Genomic DNA, 12301 nt, shown 5'->3' on the forward strand with positions numbered 1-12301 from the left:
CACAGATTCGTTTTTTTTTTTAATACCTCCCAAACAGTGATCCACCGCCCTTCTTACATCCGCTAATCCAATTTTATACATGTAAATAATAGATTAAGATTTTAGTATTGCCACTTTATAAAACTTTCGCAGAGCGCCACCATCTTTTCCATGGTCCCCCGAAGCCGCAGTGTGCACAAATATGCCCTGCTTCCTGGTTGTAGATGGAGGGGGGCCGATCAATGCAGCGCAAAATCTCGCGCATGCCCAGTACAAAGGGAAGTACTGGCAATAGACTGGCGCCGTCCGCGCTGTGCTCCGCCTCTCATCGCATCATTTTCTGTTTGGAAATAACGCGATAAGAGGAGCGGCCGGTGCCTCCTGGGAGTGATCAGTAATAGCTCCCAGGATGCATTGCGGGACAGGAAGTGAAGGCGCGGGCCGCGGCCGCACAGGGAGGAAGTGGAAGGAAAGGTGAGTATATTTTCTGCTGAAACAAGGTAAGTAAAAAAAAATTCAGGAATATCCAATTCTTTTTCAGGGTACAATAAGGAAGCGGATGCCACAAAATCTAAAATAACGATTTTGCGGCCGGAACTCCGCTTGAAGTAGTACTACGTCGGTTCGCTCGGCTGAGTTTTACTGCAGCAGGCGGTCGGCAAGTGGTTAATAAATATAGAAACGTCTGGCACTCCATTTTAAGGCTACATTTCCACCATCCCAGCTAACCCACTCATAAACTGTGGGTACACAAAGTGTGAAGCCCCCCCTAAGCTCTCATTCACACTTCAGCTGAACTCGCACGATTTCAAACCCGCATGTCAGTGCGAAGTCGCCAAAAGAAGTCCAGAAACTACCTTCAAGAATTGGTGCGGCGTCGCACTGATTCGGACGGTGCCATTGCGGGCAATAGGGCTCTGATTTGGCATGCGATTTGACAATTCAAATCGGCCCGATGTGAACGGGGGCGAAGTGTGAGTTGGCCCTGAATAACCTTGTATTTTCCTGAGTATTTATTCCATCCCCATCACTGTGAGCTAACCAAGGAAACACATAGAAGGGCTTATTTCCACCCTAGTATAAAACGCAGGAAAATTGCAGAGAAAATAATTGTAGCAAAAAGGGCCACTGGGATTTTAACCCTCCCTAAGGCCCTGTTCACCCACAAGGCTAGCGATTTTAAAAGCGCAATTCACACGTTTCCATTTCTCGCGCATAGAGCAAACCAATCACTCGAATCGGCTGCCCTATGCGCGTTCTATCGCACCCAAGAAGCTCAGGGGTCAGATTTTGACCCTAAACCAGGCGTGACAAATCGCTAAAAAAAAAAAAAAAAACACACCGCGTTTGGGTTGAATGGCTCTCAAATGCACATTTTGCCTCCATTCGGAGCACCCCCAGTGTTAACCCCTTCCCTGCCAGTGTCATTTATACAGTAACAGTGCATATTATTTAGCACCGATTACTGTATTAATGTCACTGGTCCCCAAAAAGGGTCAGAAATGTCAGTTAGGGGTGCGATGTGTCCGCCGCAATGTCACAGTCCCGCTAAAAATCGCTGATTGCCGTCACTAATAAAAACAAAAAAAATAAAAAAGTCCAAAAATCTATCCCGTAGTTTGAAAGGCTTCTTTCACATGGTCCGCCTCCGTAGGCGGATCCGTGCTGCTCAGCGGGGATCGATCCACCGATCCCCGCTGAGCCGGCGGATGACAGCTCCGTCTCCGCTTGCAGAGCTGAGAGGGAGGTGTCACAGCTCCCGCTGCCCTCTATGGGGGATAGGGTGAGAGCGGACCGCCTGTCCGCTTTCATCCGATCCGATCCCTGGACGGATGGAAAAATAGGGTTTCCATCTGTCCCTATTTCAAGGACAGGATCGGATACGTATGGCAGCGGGTGTCAGCGGAGGTGTCTCCGCTGACACCCGCTGCCCCATAGGGATACATGGAGGATCCGATTAGATCCGCCTAAAAAACTGACAGGCGGATCTGATCTGATCGCCCGTGTGAAAGAGCCCTGAATGTTATAACTTTTGCGCCAACCAATTATTATACGCTTTTTGGGATTTTATTTACCAGCAATATGTAGCAGAATACAAATTGGCCTAAACTGATCAAAAGAAATTATTTTTTTATTTGGGAAAGTTTTATAGCAGAAAGTGGAAAATATTGGTGTTTTTTCAAAATTGTTGCTCTTTTTTTGTTTATAGCGCAAAATCTAAAAACTGCAGAGGTGATGAAATACCGCCAAAAGAAATTTCTATTTGTGGGGGAAAAAGGACATCAGTTTTATTTGGGTACAGAGTCGCACGACTGCGCAATTGTCCGTTAAGGCAGCGCAGTGCCGAATCGCACAAAATGGCCTGGTCATTAACCACTTGCCGACCGGTCATGTTGACCGCACTGCAGCAAAGTGGCACGATTCCGTCCAGCGACGTAGACCTACGTCGCTGGACTCCTCTCCCCCTGTAGGCGGCGCTCGCCAGGGGGCCAGGGGAGGAGCAGCGGAGATCGCCGCTGCTCTTCCCCGATCGTCGGGGAATCTAGTTTGGAGATCCGCCCGCTTGTGTAAAGTATAGCACTGATTACTGTAGTAATATCACTGGTACCCCCAAAAGTGTCAAAAATGTCAGTCAAGGGTCCGATCTGTCCGCCACAATGTCGCAGTCCCGTAAAAAAAAAAAAAAAAAAAAAAAATCGCAGATCGCCGCCATTACTCATTAACCACTTGCCGACCGCCGCACGACTATCTACGGCGGCGGTCAGCCCCTCACAGGCAAAGTGACGTAGGGCTACGTCACTAGCTTGTGAGGGTCTAGGGAGCGAGCGCGCGCCGCCGGAGGCGCGCTCCCGCGTGGTCACGGACCCCCCCGCGTGTGTGACCGGCGGACCCGATGTCCACTGGCCACTCTGCGATCGGCGGGGGAGAGGGAGAAAGTCAGGCAGCTTGTGTAAACAAGCTGCCTGTCATTCTCCCCTCTGTATGAGAGATGATCATACAGATCTACTATGTAGATCCGTTGATCACTCTGCATACAGCTGAAGCCACAGCCAATCACAGTAAGAATCACGCCCCTAGGGACACACACAGCTCCTCCCTCTCAAATAAAGTTAACCCCTTCACTACCAGTGTATTTTTACAGTAACAGTGCATATATATAGCCCTGATTACTGTAGAAATGTCACTGGTACCCCCAAAAGTGTCAAAAATGTCAGTCAAGGGTCCGATCTGTCCGCCCCAATGTCGCAGTACCGCAAAAAAAAAAAAAAAAAAAAAAAATCGCAGATCGCCGCCATTACGCGTTAAAAAAAAAAACAACAAAAATGACAAAAATCTTTCCCTTAGTTAGTAAACGCAATAACGTTTGCGCAAACCAATCAAAATACGCTTTTTGCGATTTTTTTTACCAAACATAGGTAGCATAAAACAAATTAGCCGAAAATGTTAAAAAATTTTGTTTACAATTTTTTTGGGGGGAATTTCATATAAAAAAAAGTGAAAAATATTGTTATTTTTGCAAAATTTACGCTTTTTTTTGTTTATAGCGCGTGATCAAAAAAAAAAAAAAAAAAAAAAAAAAAAAAAAAAAAAAAAAAAATCGCACAGGTGATCAAATACCACCAAAAGAAAGCTCTGTTTGTGGGAAAAAAAGGACCGCGCAATTGTCCGTTAAAGTCACGCAGTGCCGAATCGCAAAATACCCCCTGGTCGTTTAGCAGCCAAATCCTCCGGGGCTTAAGTGGTTAAAAAAAAAAACACCAAAAATGACAGAAATCTTTCCCTTTGTTAGTAAACGCAATAGCTTTTGCGCAAACCAATCAAAATACGCTTATTGTGAATTTTTTTACCAAACATCGGTAGCAGAAAACAAATTGGCCAAAAATTAAAAAAAATTTTGATTTTTACATTTTTTGGGGGGAATTTCATATAAAAAAATGTGAAAAATATTGTTATTTTTTCAAAATGTACGCACTTTTTTGTTTATAGCGCAAAAAGTAAAAATCGCACAGGCGATCAAATACCACCAAAAGAAAGCTCTGCTTGTGGGAAAAAAAGACGTAAATTTTGTTTGGGTACGGCGTCGCACGATCGCGCAATTGTCAGTTAAAGTCGCACAGCGCCGAATCGGAAAAAGTGGCCTGGACGTAAGACAGCAAAATCCTCCGGTGGTAAAGTGGTTAAGGAGGAAAATGTGAACGGGATTGGAGTGACTCGGAATGGCGCCCATAATCCCCCCGCCTGTGTTTCCGGAACGTACTAACAAACGCACGTTGGGATGGCGTTCATTATTCATACCACCCCCCCCCCCCCTCAAACGAATACAGAAACTGTGATTCGTCGTGTAACAAAAACACGCTATTCAAAAAAAAACCTGCCAAGGCCGGCTACAAAAATAAAAGGGTGCCGGACCTACTTCGGCGTGGCTTTGGCGCACAGGACAGCCGATTCAAGGGAATGGCGGGGAAATGTGAGGCTCCCGCGTCACTCATATTTGAATTCAGACATAACAAAATATTAATAAAGTTTTGTCTTCAGTTCTGCTTTCAGTTTAGAGACTGGGAATATAATGGGGCCTTCCAGTAGAGGAGAAGTCTGGGACAACCTGGGTATTTCCTCAGTAGTGTTGTCACCCTCCCCTCCCCCTCTCTCTCAGGAGTCGCCCTGTTGCTATGAGGAAGATTCTAGAACTTCAGTCAGCAATGCTGAGACACAAAGTGACTGCAGCGACTGTAGAACTACAAGTGTCACCGTGTCCCCAGGAAGCCGCAGAGACACCGAATGAGTTACCTCAGCCCTCACTATCACTCACCGGGCTTCCGCCTCAGGTTTAAATCAGCCGCTTCTACGGGTCCTGGCGAGGACCAAATATGGCGGTCTCCTGAGTGAGCGCCTTCTCGGCTCTTCTCCTGACCGCTACTCTGCTGCCATCCAGTGGCCACAATCGCTCACTACAACCAGTCTGCTAATGACAATATTACACCAAGGAAATCGCCCGCGTTCCAGGGGTCTTCCGCCGAGAAGTACTCTGCTGCCACCCAGTGGCCACAAACCGCTCACTACAACTGGACGGCTAATGCCAGATTACACTGGGGGAAATTGAGCGCGTTCCCGGGGGCTTCCCCTGAGCAGCACTATGCTTGCCACCCAGTGGCCACAAACCGCTCACTACAACCAGGCGCACTAATGCCCAGATTACATTGGAGGAAATCGAGCGCGTTCCTAGGTAATCTCCTGATCGGTACTATACTGCCACCCAGTGGCCACAACTGCTCACTGAGCGCGTTCCTGGGGTCTTCTCCCCTGAGCAGCACTATGCTGCCACCCAGTGGCCACAAACCGCTCACTACAACCAGAAACACTAAGGCTACATTCACACCTGTGCGTAGCGTTTTCGCGCGTTTTTTACTGCGCGATTTTACCGCGATTTACAGGCGTTTTTTGTGCAAGCGTTTTTAGATTGAATAGAGACCAATGGAAAACGCCTGTAATCTGCCCAAAAAGAAGCTCATGTACTTTTTTGAGCGTTGGGCGTTTTTCTCACAGCTTCAAAACGCTCAGGTGTGAACAGGGGCCATTGAAATGAATAGGATTTGTCTTGTTGGGCGTTTTGAGAGCTGATCCTAGAGCAGAAAAACTCCCCAAAAATGCCACAAAACGCCTACATGTGAACGGAGCCTAAGGCTCCATTCACACCTGGGCGTTTTTGAGTGTTTTTCAGCCCCAAAAACGCTAAGGCTCCATTCACATGTAGGCGTTTTGGGGCGTTTTTGGGGAGTTTTTCTGCCTCCATCCCTAATGGAGTATATGAAAGCAAAGGGGGGGGGGGGAATAATAAAATGAATATTAGGGTATTATGGGGTCGGCATATTAGATAGAATATATAGGATTGTATAAAGAATAACAAGTATGTGGTAACAAGTATGTGGTAACATAATGTTGGTTTTGATCTTAAAAGAGCCGTTACCCAATACTATAATGAGGTAGGACGGGAAAGGGGGGAAAAAATCGGGACTTTGAGTGAGGTGTGTGGGGTCGGTGGTCACAGTAAAATGGTACAGTCATCTAGTAAAAGGCATAGATTTATTGATTGATATGATAACATATACAAATATATACAAGCTACATCAAAGTTGCATAAATATGATGATACAAACAAAGAACAATTGAAAACATACTAAACATAAGATCATGTCAACAATGTTGGGGTGTGCACTGGAAAGGTTAGGTCATTGATGGAGAACAACGTTAAAAAGTATAGAATAGGTAAAAATGGGGGGTACATCCATATTAGGCTCGACGCGTTTCGTGGATGATCCACGAAACGCGTCGAGCCTAATATGGATGTACCCCCCATTTTTACCTATTCTATACTTTTTAACGTTGTTCTCCATCAATGACCTAACCTTTCCAGTGCACACCCCAACATTGTTGACATGATCTTATGTTTAGTATGTTTTCAATTGTTCTTTGTTTGTATCATCATATTTATGCAACTTTGATGTAGCTTGTATATATTTGTATATGTTATCATATCAATCAATAAATGTATGCCTTTTACTAGATGACTGTACCATTTTACTGTGACCACCGACCCCACACACCTCACTCAAAGTCCCGATTTTTTCCCCCCTTTCCCGTCCTACCTCATTATAGTATTGGGTAACGGCTCTTTTAAGATCAAAACCAACATTATGTTACCACATACTTGTTACCACATACTTGTTATTCTTTATACAATCCTATATATTCTATCTAATATGCCGACCCCATAATACCCTAATATTCATTTTATTATTCCCCCCCCCCCCTTTGCTTTCAGGTGTGAATGTAGCCTAAAAAAAAAACGTTCCAAAACGCCCAACAAGTAAAACCCCATTCATTTAAATGGCCCCTGTTCACATCTGAGCGTTTTGCAAAATGCCTGTAGCTGAAAAAAGTACATGAGCTTCTTTTTGGGCTGATTACCAGCGTTTTTGATAGATGTCAATGCCTGCCTCCAAAAACGCCTGAAAAAAACGCCTGAAAATCGCAGTAAAATCACGGTAAAAATTGCGGTAACAATCGCTGTAAAAAAACGCGGTAAAACGCTACGCTCAAGTGTGAATGCAGCCTTAGGCTCCATTCACAGCTGGGCGTTTTTCAGCGTTTTTCAGCTCCAAAAACGCTCAAAAAAAACATTCCAAAATGCCCAACAAGTAAAACCCCATTCATTTAAATGGCCCCTGTTCACATCTGAGCGTTTTAACGCCTGAAGCAAAACGCCTGTAGCTGAAAAAAGTACATGAGCTTCTTTTTGGGCTGATTACCAGCGTTTTTGATAGATGTCAATGCCTGCCTCCAAAAACGCCTGAAAATCGCGGTAAAAATCACGGTAAAAACGCACGAAACCGCTACGCTCAAGTGTGAATGCAGCCTAATACACAGATTACACTAAAAGATATCGAGCGCGTTCCCAGGTCTTCTCCTGACCGGTACTCTGCTGCCATCCAACGGTCACAGCCGCTCACTACAACCAGAAGCACTAATACACAGATTACACTGAAAGATATCGAGCGTATAAAGATACAGGTCTTTTCCTGACCGGTACTCTGCTGCCATCTAACGGTCACAGCCGCTCACTACAACCAGAAGCACTAATGCCCAGATTACACCACGAAATCGTATTTAATAGCCCAGATCTGGCAATTCCAGTAGGATTAGAACATGGAGATATCCTGTGATAATCCACAGATCAGAATCTGATGAGGAGGATCACTATAAAATAATAGGATTCAATCAGGGATAGATTACGCATTAGAAAGGATCGGGATAGCAGGGTTTAGCAGCACGGATTGAAAAAGCGTAAGATTAAGGCGTGATTTACACGGGGATGTGTGGATTTTCTGCACGGAATGCAGGTTCCTGCTGGCAGAGAGGATCCCACCCACGTAATATACAAGCTCATGTTTAGACGCATACATTTCTTTTAGTGACTTTTTGCATGTATGCAATTACTTTGTTACATAGTTGGGATGAAAAAAGACACAAAAGTTTCTCTAGTTCAACTACTAGAAAAAAAATAAAGTAATAGGAAACCGTCTTATACATAACCCTATAGCCACTGCTGATCTAGACGAGAGGAAGGCAAAAAAAAAGCATGTAAAGTAATTTGTGCCAATGAGTGAGAATAAATTCCTTCCCGATCCCCCATACAGTACCTTGAAAAAGTATTCATACCCCTTAGAATTTTCCACATTTTGCCATGTTACAACCAAAACGTATTTTATTGGGATTTTATGTAATAGACCAACACAAAGTGGCACATAATTGTGAAGTGGAAGGAAAATGATAAATGGTTTTCAACATTTTTTTACAAATAAATATCTTAAAAGTATGTGGAATGCATTTGTATTCAGGCCCCTTTACTCTGATACCCCTAACTAAAATCTAGTGGAACCAATTGCCTTCAGAAGTCACCTAATTAATAAACAGAGTCCATCTGTGTTTAATTTAATCTCAGTATAAATACAACTGTTCTGTGAAGCCCTCTGAGGTTTGTTAGGGAACCATAGTGAACAAACAGCATCATGAAGGCCAAGGAGCACACCAGACAAGCCAGGGATAAAGTTGTGGAGACGTTTAAAGCAGGGTTAGGTTTAAAAAAAAAATATTTCAAGCTTTGAACATCTCACGTGGCACTGTTCAATCCATCATCTGAAAATGAAAAGAGTATGGCACAACTGCAAACCTACCAAGACATGGCCGTCCACCTAAACTGACAGGCCGGGCAAGGAGAGCATTAATCAGAGAAGCAGCCAAGAGGCCGATGGTAACTCTGGAGGAGATCCACAGCTCAGGTGGGAGAATCTTTCCACAGAACAACTATTAGTCTTGCTCTCTACAAATCTGGCCTTTATGGAAGAGTGGCAAGAAGAAAGACATTGTTGAAAGAAAGCCATAAGAAGTCCTGTTTGCGGTTTGCGAGAAGCCATGTGGGGTACACAGCAAACATGTGGAAGAAGGTGCTCTGGTCAGATAAGACCAAAATTTAACTTTTTGGCATATAAGCAAAGCACTATGTGTGGTGGAAAACCAACACTGCACATCACCTTGAACACACCATCCCCACCATGAAACATGGTGGTGGCAGCATCATGTTGTGGAGATGCTTTTCTTCTGCAGGGACAGGAAAGCTGGTCAGAGATGATGGGGAGATGGATGGAGCCAAATACAGGGCAATCTTGTAAGAAAACCGGTTAGGGTCTGCAAAAGACTTGAGACTGGGGCTTCACCTTCCAGCAGGACAACAACCCTAAACATAAAGCCAGAGCTACAATGGAATGGTTTAGATGAAAGCATATTCACGTGTTAGAATGGCCCAGTCAAAGTCCAGACCTAAATCCAATTGAGAATCTGTGGCAAGACTTGAAAATTGCTGTTCACAGGCGCTCTCCATCCAATCTGACAGAGCTTGAGCTATTTTGCAAAGAAGAATGGGCAAAAATGTCACTCCCTAGATGTGCAAAGCTGGTAGAGACATCCCCAAAAAAGATTTGCAGCTGTAATTGCAGTGAAAGGTGGTTCTACAAAGTATTTACTGAAGATGGCTGAATACAAATGCACGCCACATTTTTGAGATATTTATTTGTAAAAAAAAAAAATTTGAAAACCATTTTTTATTTTCCTTCCATTTCACAATTATGTGCCATTTTGTGTTGGTCTATCACATAAAATCCCAATAAAATACATTTACGTTTTTGGTTGTAACATGACAAAATGTGGAAAATTTCATAGGAGTATGAATACTTTTTCAAGGCACTGTACATGTCTTTATGTACAGCCCCATTTTCTTTTTTTTTTTTCTACACAGCTAAGCAGGTTGGACATTTTCATTTGTAAATACAACAGATATGGCCCAGCTGATTCCTATAGTGCAGCACTTTGATGCAGATAAAACTATATGCTTTTACACACATCATTTTAGACACCTGAATGAATGAGCGCTTAAAGCAGAACTAAAGTTTTGGATTAAAAACCTTTGAATGGGCTGGCTCTTTATTACAGAAGAGACAAGCAATGTCTCTTCTGCAGTAAAATAAACCTACCTGCCTGTTCAGTCTTCTGCAGAATGTAATGCCCCGTACACACTTGCAGATTATCTGAAGACTTTTGTCTGCAGACTTACCAAAACCATATAATATGAGGTCAAACCTAAACACTTTCAATTTGTATGCAATCCGGCAGGCCCTTGCACTACATAGAAAAGGTAAATCTGCAGACAAAAGTCTTCAGATAATCTGCACGTGTGTATGGGGCATAACAGGACTACTAGATAGACATATGCAAGATTATTTTTTGCTGTGCTAATAGTTAATGCAATAAAACAGTGAAAAACAAAAATAATCTGGTATGTTAAGTTCAGAAAACATGTCCCATGTGATAAAACCGTCTATTGTGTCCAAGAAAAAAAAAAATGTAAAAGTTCCAATTTCATTTAAACCAAATAAGCGTATTCAATGTGCAAAGAAGGTTTCAATCCAAAATGTGAATCACTCATGTATACCTATCACATCCCTGGTGCTGGAGGCCAATGGAGAGAGGGCTTCCCTTGCGGCTAAGTTCCAGACTCCCCTGAAAGTGAGAACAGGAGGAGTCAGGCTCAAATTTGCACAGGTCGCCTGTGATGTTGATTGCAGAGGAACTCAGAAGGGTTTCTGATGTGCTAAGTAGTGGCTGCAGACAGGTGGAGCCTATGAGACGTGGCAGGTCTGTGGTTGCACTGAGACAAGGGGAAGTCCATTCAAGCCAGAGTTCGGAGCCAGGAGGATAACACAGCAGGAGAACAGAACAGAAGAGAATATCTGTGGACAAGCCAAGGTCAGGTCAGAAGACAGGCAGGAGAATAGTCAAGGGCAAGCTGGGTCAGTAGCAGAGAACTTTCAGGAATACAATACAAGCTGAAGATCAATCAGCAACTTTAATCACTGATAAACTTCCTTATAAAGGTCCATGTGAAGTGCTGGCAGAGATGCTGGGTCCTAGAGCCCTTTTTCTGCTATTGGTGTCCTGCTGACAGATGCTGGGCTCTAGAGTCCTTCTCCTACCATTCTCATCCACCCTGACAGTGTCAACCCCCCCCCCCCCCACCGACGGGCAGCCTCTGGATGCCCATTTGGGCAATTTTCCCTGGGTGTTTGGCCTGAAACTCTCTGAGAAGTCTAGGGGAAAGTACTGTATACTAACTTCGGGTTCTCAGGAGCTGTCTTTGGATGGATACCCCTTCCATTTAATCAGATATTGGATCTGCCTACCTCGCTTCCTGCAATCCAGAACTGACTCCACTTCATGCTCTGTTTCTTCTTCTCCAACAGTTACCAGTGGTGGCGGTGGTTCCACCCACTCTTCCTGGGAATGGGTCAGGAATGGCTGGCTTGAGAAGAGAAAACGTGAAAGACTGGGTTGATCCTGTAAGAGTCAGGCAGGGACAGCTCAAATGCCACTGGGTTTATCTCGCGCTCGATTTGGAAAGGATTTAGGGTCCAGTCTTTCCCCTGACCCCAAAAAAACGCTTTTAATCAGTTTGAGTCCTTTGTATGCTGTTTAGAAGGGTTTGGTAGTTGTTTTGTATGAAGGTAAGCCTGTTTTGCACTGCGGGTACTGTTGATTCAGACATTGTTTCTGGCAGAGCGGAAGGGTGAAATCCATAATTGGCCCAGAATAGAGATTGGTTGGTTGCTGAATGTAAAGAGTTGTTGTAGGCAAATTCTGCCAGTGGGAGCAAGGATGCCCAGTTGTCTGGAAAGGAAGCAGAGAAACAACGCAAATATTGCTCCAGGGTGTGATTTATGTGTATTCGGTCTATCCGTTACTTTAAAGATGGTAGGCGGATGAGAGGCAAAGTTCCACTTGCAGTGCATTACAGAGGGCTCTCCAAAACCTGGAGGTAAACTGTACCCCTCGATCTGAAACAATTTTACTGGGTAAGCCCTGGAGTCTAATAATAAAGATGTAGGCAGTTCCTGTAGCAGAAGGAAATTAGTAATCTTGGACAGCCGATCTACCACTATCAAAATGGTGGTGAATCCTTCAAGGGGGGAAAGTCAATGATTAAATCCATGGAGATCATCTCCCAGGGACGGTTAGGAATGGGCAGGGGCCTCAATAACTCCCAGGCTTTAGCTTTGATGCCCTTGCTGCGTAGACACACTGTACAGGTATTGACATAGGCCCTACAGTCCCGGCTAAGGTTAGGCCACCAGATGGCCTGCTGGAAGAGCTTGCATGTTTTACAAGCTCCAAAGTGTCCAGCTAGCTGGTGGTTCCTGAAATGTCTTGAGAACCC

The sequence above is a fragment of the Pelophylax lessonae genome (genome assembly GCF_965119305.1).
Source record: "Pelophylax lessonae genome assembly, chromosome: 11".
In the NCBI taxonomy this organism is placed as follows: Eukaryota; Metazoa; Chordata; class Amphibia; order Anura; family Ranidae; genus Pelophylax; species Pelophylax lessonae.